This window comes from Oncorhynchus mykiss, chromosome 27 (assembly GCF_013265735.2).
Source record: "Oncorhynchus mykiss isolate Arlee chromosome 27, USDA_OmykA_1.1, whole genome shotgun sequence".
Taxonomy (NCBI): domain Eukaryota; kingdom Metazoa; phylum Chordata; class Actinopteri; order Salmoniformes; family Salmonidae; genus Oncorhynchus; species Oncorhynchus mykiss.
This window is the reverse complement of record NC_048591.1, coordinates 34,039,372-34,048,160: the sequence shown is the minus strand read 5'-3', so window position 1 is coordinate 34,048,160 and position 8,789 is coordinate 34,039,372. Positions and strand designations below refer to the sequence as shown.

The 8,789-nt window shown below is 49.9% G+C and overlaps 1 protein-coding gene across 9 annotated transcripts in view; it reads left to right on the top strand.

Annotated features, from left to right (window-relative positions):
* Positions 1-8,789, top strand: part of robo2 (roundabout, axon guidance receptor, homolog 2 (Drosophila)) — a 388,976-nt gene that overhangs the window by 366,404 nt on the left and 13,783 nt on the right. The window lies entirely within an intron of this gene.

Below are 8,789 nucleotides of genomic sequence, written 5' to 3'. Positions count from 1 at the left end.
GACAGACAGACAGAGAGACAGACAGACAGACAGACAGACAGACAGACAGAGAGACAGACAGACAGACAGACAGACAGACAGACAGACAGACAGACAGACAGACAGACAGACAGACAGACAGACAGACAGACAGAGAGACAGACAGACAGACAGACAGACAGACAGACAGACAGACAGACAGACAGACAGACAGACAGACAGACAGACAGACAGACAGACAGACAGACAGACAGACAGACAGACAGACAGACAGACAGACAGACAGACAGACAGACAGACAGACAGACAGACAGACAGACAGACAGACAGACAGACAGACAGACAGAGAGAGAGAGACAGACAGACAGACAGACAGACAGACAGACAGACAGACAGACAGACAGACAGACAGACAGACAGACAGACAGACAGACAGACAGACAGACAGACAGACAGACAGACAGACAGACAGACAGACAGACAGACAGACAGACAGACAGACAGACAGACAGACAGACAGACAGACAGACAGACAGACAGACAGACAGACAGACAGACAGACAGACAGACAGACAGACAGACAGACACAGACAGACAGACACAGACAGACAGACACAGACAGACAGACACAGACAGACAGACACAGACAGACAGACACAGACAGACAGACACAGACAGACAGACACAGACAGACAGACAGATTTAGCTCACACAAAGCGTCATCGAGTGCCATGTCCATAAGAGATTTAGAATACATTTCACGTATGGAATATTCCATTCCAGACTGGAGGCACCATTTCAATTTTTACAACTCACTGAAAGCTTTTACAGCCGTCTGTCTGTCGGAGAGAGAGACATGTGAAGGGCATGACATTGGAGAAGCAGAAACAGCACGGCTGTATCCTACTGCGTCTCTCATACCGACTGAACAGGACATACAAGTCCTCTATACTAGACATGGCTGATACTATAGACAGGATGAAGGAGCAGTTCGGTGTTTTTTGAGTTGGGAGGGATAGAACGAAGAATAGAAGAGAAAAAGGGAAACAGTATATCTATAGAGAGGGACAAAGAGAGAGGGAGGAAGAGACATATCTAGAGAGAGACAGAGAGAGGGAGGAAGAGACATATCTAGAGAGAGACAGAGAGAGGGAGGAAGAGACATATCTAGAGAGAGACAGAGAGAGGGAGGAAGAGACATATCTATAGAGAGGGACAGAGAGAGAGGGAGGAAGATACATATCTATAGAGAGAGACAAAGAGAGAGGGAGGAAGAGACATCTAGAGAGAGACAGAGAGAGGGAGGAATATATATATCTAGAGAGAGACAGAGGGGAGGAAGAGATATATCTAGAGAGAGAGAGAGAGAGAGAGAGAGAGAGAGGGGAGGAAGAGATATATCTAGAGAGAGACAGAGAGAGAGACAAAGAGAGGGAGGAAGAGATATCTAGAGAGAGACAGAGAGAGATATATAGTGTATCTATAAAAAGAGAGGCATGAAAAGAGGGAGCGAGGGTTGACACGGCTGCTTGGCTGGTCTGTCGACTGTAGCCCCAGAGTCTCGTTTTTCTGTGGGATGATGGAACAGGGGCTGTGGCGGCTGTGACACATGCTGCTGTTGATATATTTAGAGGAATATAAAGCTGCGACTGGGCCCTAATCTGCTGCATCTCTCCTGCACTGTATTACTCTGAAGACACCACTATTTCTTCTTATCTCTCCACAAGTCACTCCCTGCTCCCCACCGTTTGACAGCACAGACACGGTCCCAGCTCCAGAGTTAGTGGGAAGGGTAGAGAGAGTAAGGAGGAGGAAGGGGGGATTTATCGTGGCCACCATTTTGAGGCTGTGGAAAGAGGAGTGCAGGAGCAGCATTCTGTAGAGCCCAACATTATAGATTTGTTATTGTTTTAATAATATGTCATGCACACTGTAATACAGCATATTTTTCTAAAGACAAAAGTGAATCCACCTGCGGCTGTATTAAATGCCCATGGCTAGGCTGATATGAAAACACAGAGGTACTTTATCCCAGGGTTACTAATGCTGCAGTATAACATCCTCAGTGATCTCAGATAACATCCTCAGTGATTATTCTCTAGTGAATACTGTAGCTCCTTTTACTGCCCCTGGCTAGTGAATACTGTAGCTCCTTTTACTGCCCCCTGGCTAGTGAATACTGTAGCTCCCTTTTACTGCCCCCTGGCTAGTGAATACTGTAGCTCCTTTTACTGCCTCTGGCTAGTGAATACTGTAGCTCCCTTTTACTGCCCCTGGCTAGTGAATACTGTAGCTCCTTTTACTGCCCCCTGGCTAGTGAATACTGTAGCTCCTTTTACTGCCCTCTGGCTAGTGAATACTGTAGCTCCTTTTACTGCCCCCTGGCTAGTGAATACTGTAGCTCATTTTACTGCCCCTGGCTAGTGAATATTGTAGCTCCTTTTACTGCCCCTGGCTAGTGAATACTGTAGCTCCCTTTTACTGCCCCCTGGCTAGTGAATACTGTAGCTCCTTTTACTGGCCCTGGCTAGTGAATATTGTAGCTCCTTTTACTGGCCCTGGCTAGTGAATACGGTAGCTCCCTTTTACTGCCCCCTGGCTAGTGAATACTGTAGCTCCTTTTACTGCCCCTGGCTAGTGAATACTGTAGCTCCTTTTACTGCCCCTGGCTAGTGAATACTGTAGCTCCCTTTTACTGCCCCTGGCTAGTGAATACTGTAGCTCCTTTTACTGCCCCCTGGCTAGTGAATACTGTAGCTCCCTTTTACTGCCCCCTGGCTAGTGAATACTGTAGCTCCTTTTACTGGCCCTGGCTAGTGAATACTGTAGCTCCTTTTACTGGCCCTGGCTAGTGAATACGGTAGCTCCCTTTTACTGCCCCCTGGCTAGTGAATACTGTAGCTCCTTTTACTGCCCCTGGCTAGTGGCTACTGTAGCTCCCTTTTACTGCCCCTGGCTAGTGAATACTGTAGCTCCTTTTACTGCCCCCTGGCTAGTGAATACTGTAGCTCCTTTTACTGCCCCTGGCTAGTGAATACTGTAGCTCCTTTTACTGCCCCTGGCTAGTGAATATTGTAGCTCCCTTTTAATGCCCATGGTTAGTGACTAGCTCCCATTTACTGTCCCTTGCTGGTGGCTAGCTCCCGTTTACTGCCTCTGGCTAGTGGCTACTGTAGCTGCTCTTTACTGCTAGTGGCTATCTCCCATTACTGTCCCTGGCTAGTGGCTACTTTAGCTCCCTTTTAATGCCCATGGCTAGAGGCTAGCTCCTGTTTACTGTCCCTGGCTAGTGGCTAGCTCCCCTTTACTGCCCCTGGCTAGATGCTAGCTCCTGTTTACTGTCCCTGGCTAGAGGCTAGCTCCCCTTTACTGCCCCTGGCTAGTGGCTAGCTCCTGTTTACTGGCCTGAACCATTAGCACAGGGAGCATAGCAGGTGAGAGATGGTTATTTGTAATTAGTAATCCCTGTAATTTGAAAATTGCATGGAACCTTCATCTGAATCCTATGGAAAAGAATACAATTGCACTCATGCAAAGTTGATTATGCACGATTTGTTTCAGAATTCAAGACCACAAAAAGAAAGCTAGATTCTACTGTTAGTACATTACGACAACAAGACCAAAGTTTGCTTGACGTCTCAGGGATAGCAGTGTAGAGAGTTGCAGTTAGTGTGGCTGGAAACTCACTTTGTGATGTGATGTGCTGAGGCAGTGGTTCTAAGCTGAAGGAGAGGATTCGGAAGGAAGCCTCAGTGCCTTGGTTTGTCTGTCTCTTGCTCTGATTTTACTTCAATATCTGCACTAGTCTTTGTGGGAGGATTCGACCCAGAAGAATTGCACTCTCACTTTTTACATGTTTATTCTTAGAATCAAAACTCAGAGAGAAGTAGATTGAGAGAAAATAGCCTGGTAAGATAAAGGCCAGAAAGTAGTTAGTGTCTTGGGTATTTTCAGTCAGTGCAGTAACATTGGAATGTGTAAGGTTTGTAGTAGTTAGTGTCTTGGGTATTTTCAGTCAGTGCAGTAACATTGTGTAAGGTTTGAAGGTTTCCACACGGTTTCCCAGGTTTATTGAATTATTCCATTAATTTGTGAATCATTTGCTGCCATCGTTTCTCAGAGAGAAAAACTGTTATAAAGTGAGCTGGTAGTTGAAAGCTTTAGTTCCCTGAGGCCTTGTTTAAGTTGGGTTCTGCACAAACCACAACATTGTGATGTGAAGGGGCTCAGGGGCGAGAAATTGAAAAGCACTTTTAGGTAGTTTCCTGATTTCCTTTGGATACGCAAACATAAATCAGATATGGAGTTTTATGACAGTTACTGTACTGGACTAACGTTGTGTTCCAGTGAGAAGTGTAGTATGAAAGGGACTCTGTCAGTACAGCTGGTGCATGTGTGTGGTTGGCTTTAGTTGATCTTCTCCTGTCTCTCTCTGTGCCTGCCTTGCCCAGACCTCTGGCATGCCTTCTCCTCTGTGGGCCTGCCTTTGCCAGACCTCTGGCATGCCTGCTCCTCTATGGGCCTGCCTTGGCCAGACGTCTGGCATGCCTGCTCCTCTATGGGCCTGCCTTGGCCAGACGTCTGGCATGCCTGCTCCTCTATGGGCCTGCCTTGGCCAGACCTCTGGTATGCCTGCTTCTCCTCTATGGGCCTGCCTTGGCCAGACGTCTGGCATGCCTGCTCCTCTATGGGCCTGCCTTGGCCAGACCTCTGGTATGCCTGCTCCTCCTCTATGGGCCTGCCTTGGCCAGACCTCTGGCATGCCTTCTCCTCTGTGGGCCTGCCTTTGCCAGACCTCTGGCATGCCTGCTCCTCTATGGGCCTGCCTTGGCCAGACCTCTGGCATGCCTGCTCCTCTATGGGCCTGCCTTGGCCAGACGTCTGGCATGCCTGCTCCTCTATGGGCCTGCCTTGGCCAGACGTCTGGTATGCCTGCTCCTCTATGGGCCTGCCTTGGCCAGACCTCTGGCATGCCTGCTCCTCCTCTATGGGCCTGCCTTGGCCAGACGTCTGGTATGCCTGCTCCTCTATGGGCCTGCCTTGGCCAGACGTCTGGCATGCCTGCTCTTCTATGGGCCTGCCTTGGCCAGACCTCTGGTATGCCTGCTCCTCCTCTATGGGCCTGCCTTGGCCAGACGTCTGGTATGCCTGCTCCTCTATGGGCCTGCCTTGGCCAGACGTCTGGTATGCCTGCTCCTCTATGGGCCTGCCTTTGCCAGACCTCTGGCATGCCTGCTGCTCTATGGGCCTGCCTTGGCCAGACTTTTGTCTGTCACCCTCAGTTCCCACTTACCCCATCTCAGTACCCCTCTCATCCCCTCTACTCCCTACTGACCCCCTCTCCTCACCCCTCTCATCCCTCTGTCACCCTACTGACTCCCCTCTCACCCCCTCTGTTCCACACTGAACCCCCCATCTCAGCCCCCCTCTCTTCACCCCTCCTACCCCCTCTGTTCCACACTGAACCCCCCATCTCAGCCCCCCTCTCTTCACCCCTCTCATCCCCTCTGTTCCACACTGAACCCCCCATCACAGCCCCCCTCTCTTCACCCCTCTCATCCCCTCTGTTCCACACTGAACCCCCCATCTCAGCCCCCCTCTCTTCACCCCTCCTACCCCCTCTGTACCACACTGAACCCCCCCATCTCAGCCCCCCTCTCTTCACCCCTCTCATCCCCTCTGTTCCACACTGAACCCCTCATCTCAGCCCCCCTCTCTTCACCCCTCTCATCCCCTCTTTTCCACACGGAACCCCCCATCTCAGCCCCCCTCTCTTCACCCCTCTCATCCCCTCTGTTCCACACTGAACCCCCCATCTCAGCCCCCCTCTCTTCACCCCTCCTACCCCCTCTGTACCACACTGAACCCCCCATCTCAGCCCCCCTCTCTTCACCCCTCTCATCCCCTCTGTTCCACACTGAACCCCTCATCTCAGCCCCCCTCTCTTCACCCCTCTCATCCCCTCTGTTCCACACTGAACCCCCCATCTCAGCCCCCCTCTCTTCACCCCTCTCATCCTCTCTGTTCTACACTGTTCCCCTCTTCCCCTCTGTTTCCTATTGACCCCCCCTTTCAGTACCCCTCTCATCCCTGCTGCTCCGTCTTTGCCCTCATCCCTCTGTCCCCATGACCTTTACTCCTCCATCTGAGCTCCTTACCATATTTCCCGATTTTCTTCATCACACCATCCACACTCTGCTTTTCATTTTTGTCTCATGTGCTTGTCTGCGAACCACAGGATTTTGTGTGTGTGTGTGTTTGGGTAAGTGCCACTTCATTGTGTCTGCCAAGCAAGCAGACAGAAAGCTGTCGTATAAGCGGACTGTAATCTCGCCTGCCAGAGTGGCATATTTTTGTTGGCACAATGAAACTTTTTATTGTAAGTACTGGAAAGGATTTATTTAGGAGTATCTTAAAGGATCTAGACATACTAACAGTAACACAGATAGGAAAAACACTCACAATACACAAGGGTTTCCATAAGCTTCCAGTATTTCTGCGAAATCTAGATATTGATTATTTGGCATGTGTCATGTGTCAGAACCGTATTATTCTCTATGTATGGTTAGGTCAGGGTGTGACTCGGGTGAGAAAATCTATGTTTTCTATTTCTTTGTGGTTCCCAATCAGAGGCAGCTGTCTATCGTTGTCTCTGATTGGGGATCATCATCATGCGTTGCAATTTTCCTTTTGGGTTTTGTGGGATCTTGTTTTCTTTTCTTAATAATTTTTTTTTTTTTTAACATTTTTTGCGGTATCCAATTGTTTTGGTAGCTACTATCTTGTCTCATTGCTACAACTCCCGTACGGGCTCGGGAGAGACGAAGGTTGAAAGTCATGCGTCCTCCGATACACAACCCAACCAAGCTGCACTGCTTCTTAACACAGCGCGCATCCAACCCGGAAGCCAGCCGCACCAATGTGTCGTGCGCGATGAGACAAGGACATCCCTGCCAGCCAAGCCCTCCCTAACCCGGACGACACTAGGCGCGGCCGGTTACGACGAAGCCTGGGCGTGAACCCAGAGTCTCTGATGGCACAGCTGGCGATGCAGTACAGCGCCCTTAACCACTGCGCCACCCGGGAGGCTGGGATCTTGTTTTCTGTATAGTTTATTTTGCCTTACAGAACTGTGCGCTTTCGTTTTTGTTGTTGTTATCTAGCTTTTGGTGTCATCAATAAAAAGAACGATGTACTACCACGCTGCACCTTGGTCCAGTCATTCCACAAATGAGAGCCGTAACAGCATGTGACATTTTCCCCTTTTCGTCTTCAAATCTTCCTGACAGTGATACAACAGGCTACATATTTCTGCTGCCTTGGTTTAGTCATATAATTGAGCTTCAAGGATTTGGTATTCCTACTATATCACAAGTCAATGCTGCAGGACTTTCCACAGATCGTGAAGTGCATTAACAAGGCCTGACAAGAGAGACAGGTGTTTATAACAGCGACACCATTAGGTGTTTGACTCAACACAGTGTTTAGTGAGCTGCTTCATCTGTGTCACCTCAGGTAATAAAGGGGCTCAGCTCTGGACAGGTGTGTCACCTCAGGTAATACTGGAGCTCAGCTCTGGACAGGTGTGTCACCTCAGGTAATACTGGAGCTCAGCTCTGGACAGGTGTGTCACCTCAGGTAATACTGGAGCTCAGCTCTGGACAAGAGTGTCAACTCAGGTAATACTGGAGCTCAGCTCTGGACAGGTGTGTCACCTCAGGTAATACTGGAGCTCAGCTCTGGACAGGAGTGTCACCTCAGGTAATACTGGAGCTCAGCTCTGGACAGGAGTGTCACCTCAGGTAATACTGGAGCTCAGCTCTGGACAGGAGTGTCACCTCAGGTAATACTGGAGCTCAGCTCTGGACAGGAGTGTCACCTCAGGTAATACTGGAGCTCAGCTCTGGACAGGAGTGTCACCTCAGGTAATACTGGAGCTCAGCTCTGGACAGGAGTGTCACCTCAGGTAATACTGGAGCTCAGCTCTGGACAGGAGTGTCACCTCAGGTAATACAGGGGCTCAGCTCTGGACAGGAGTGTCACCTCAGGTAATACTGGAGCTCAGCTCTGGACAGGAGTGTCACCTCAGGTAATACTGGAGCTCAGCTCTGGACATGAGTGTCACCTCAGGTAATACTGGAGCTCAGCTCTGGACAGGAGTGTCACCTCAGGTAATACTGGAGCTCAGCTCTGGACAGGAGTGTCACCTCAGGTAATACTGGAGCTCAGCTCTGGACAGGAGTGTCACCTCAGGTAATACTGGAGCTCAGCTCTGGACAGGAGTGTCACCTCAGGTAATACTGGAGCTCAGCTCTGGACAGGAGTGTCACCTCAGGTAATACTGGAGCTCAGCTCTGGACAGGAGTGTCACCTCAGGTAATACTGGAGCTCAGCTCTGGACAGGAGTGTCACCTCAGGTAATACTGGAGCTCAGCTCTGGACAGGAGTGTCACCTCAGGTAATACTGGAGCTCAGCTCTGGACAGGAGTGTCACCTCAGGTAATACTGGAGCTCAGCTCTGGACAGGAGTGTCACCTCAGGTAATACTGGAGCTCAGCTCTGGACAGGAGTGTCACCTCAGGTAATACTGGAGCTCAGCTCTGGACAGGAGTGTCACCTCAGGTAATACTGGAGCTCAGCTCTGGACAGGAATGTCACCTCAGGTAATACTGGAGCTCAGCTCTGGACAGGAGTGTCACCTCAGCTCTGGACAGGAGTGTTGTTTTTCTTTATCAAAAGCAGGCCAAACTCAAGAGGCCTCTGTATGTGTGGCATGTGTGTGAGTGTGTGTGTATGAGCGTGTGTGTGAG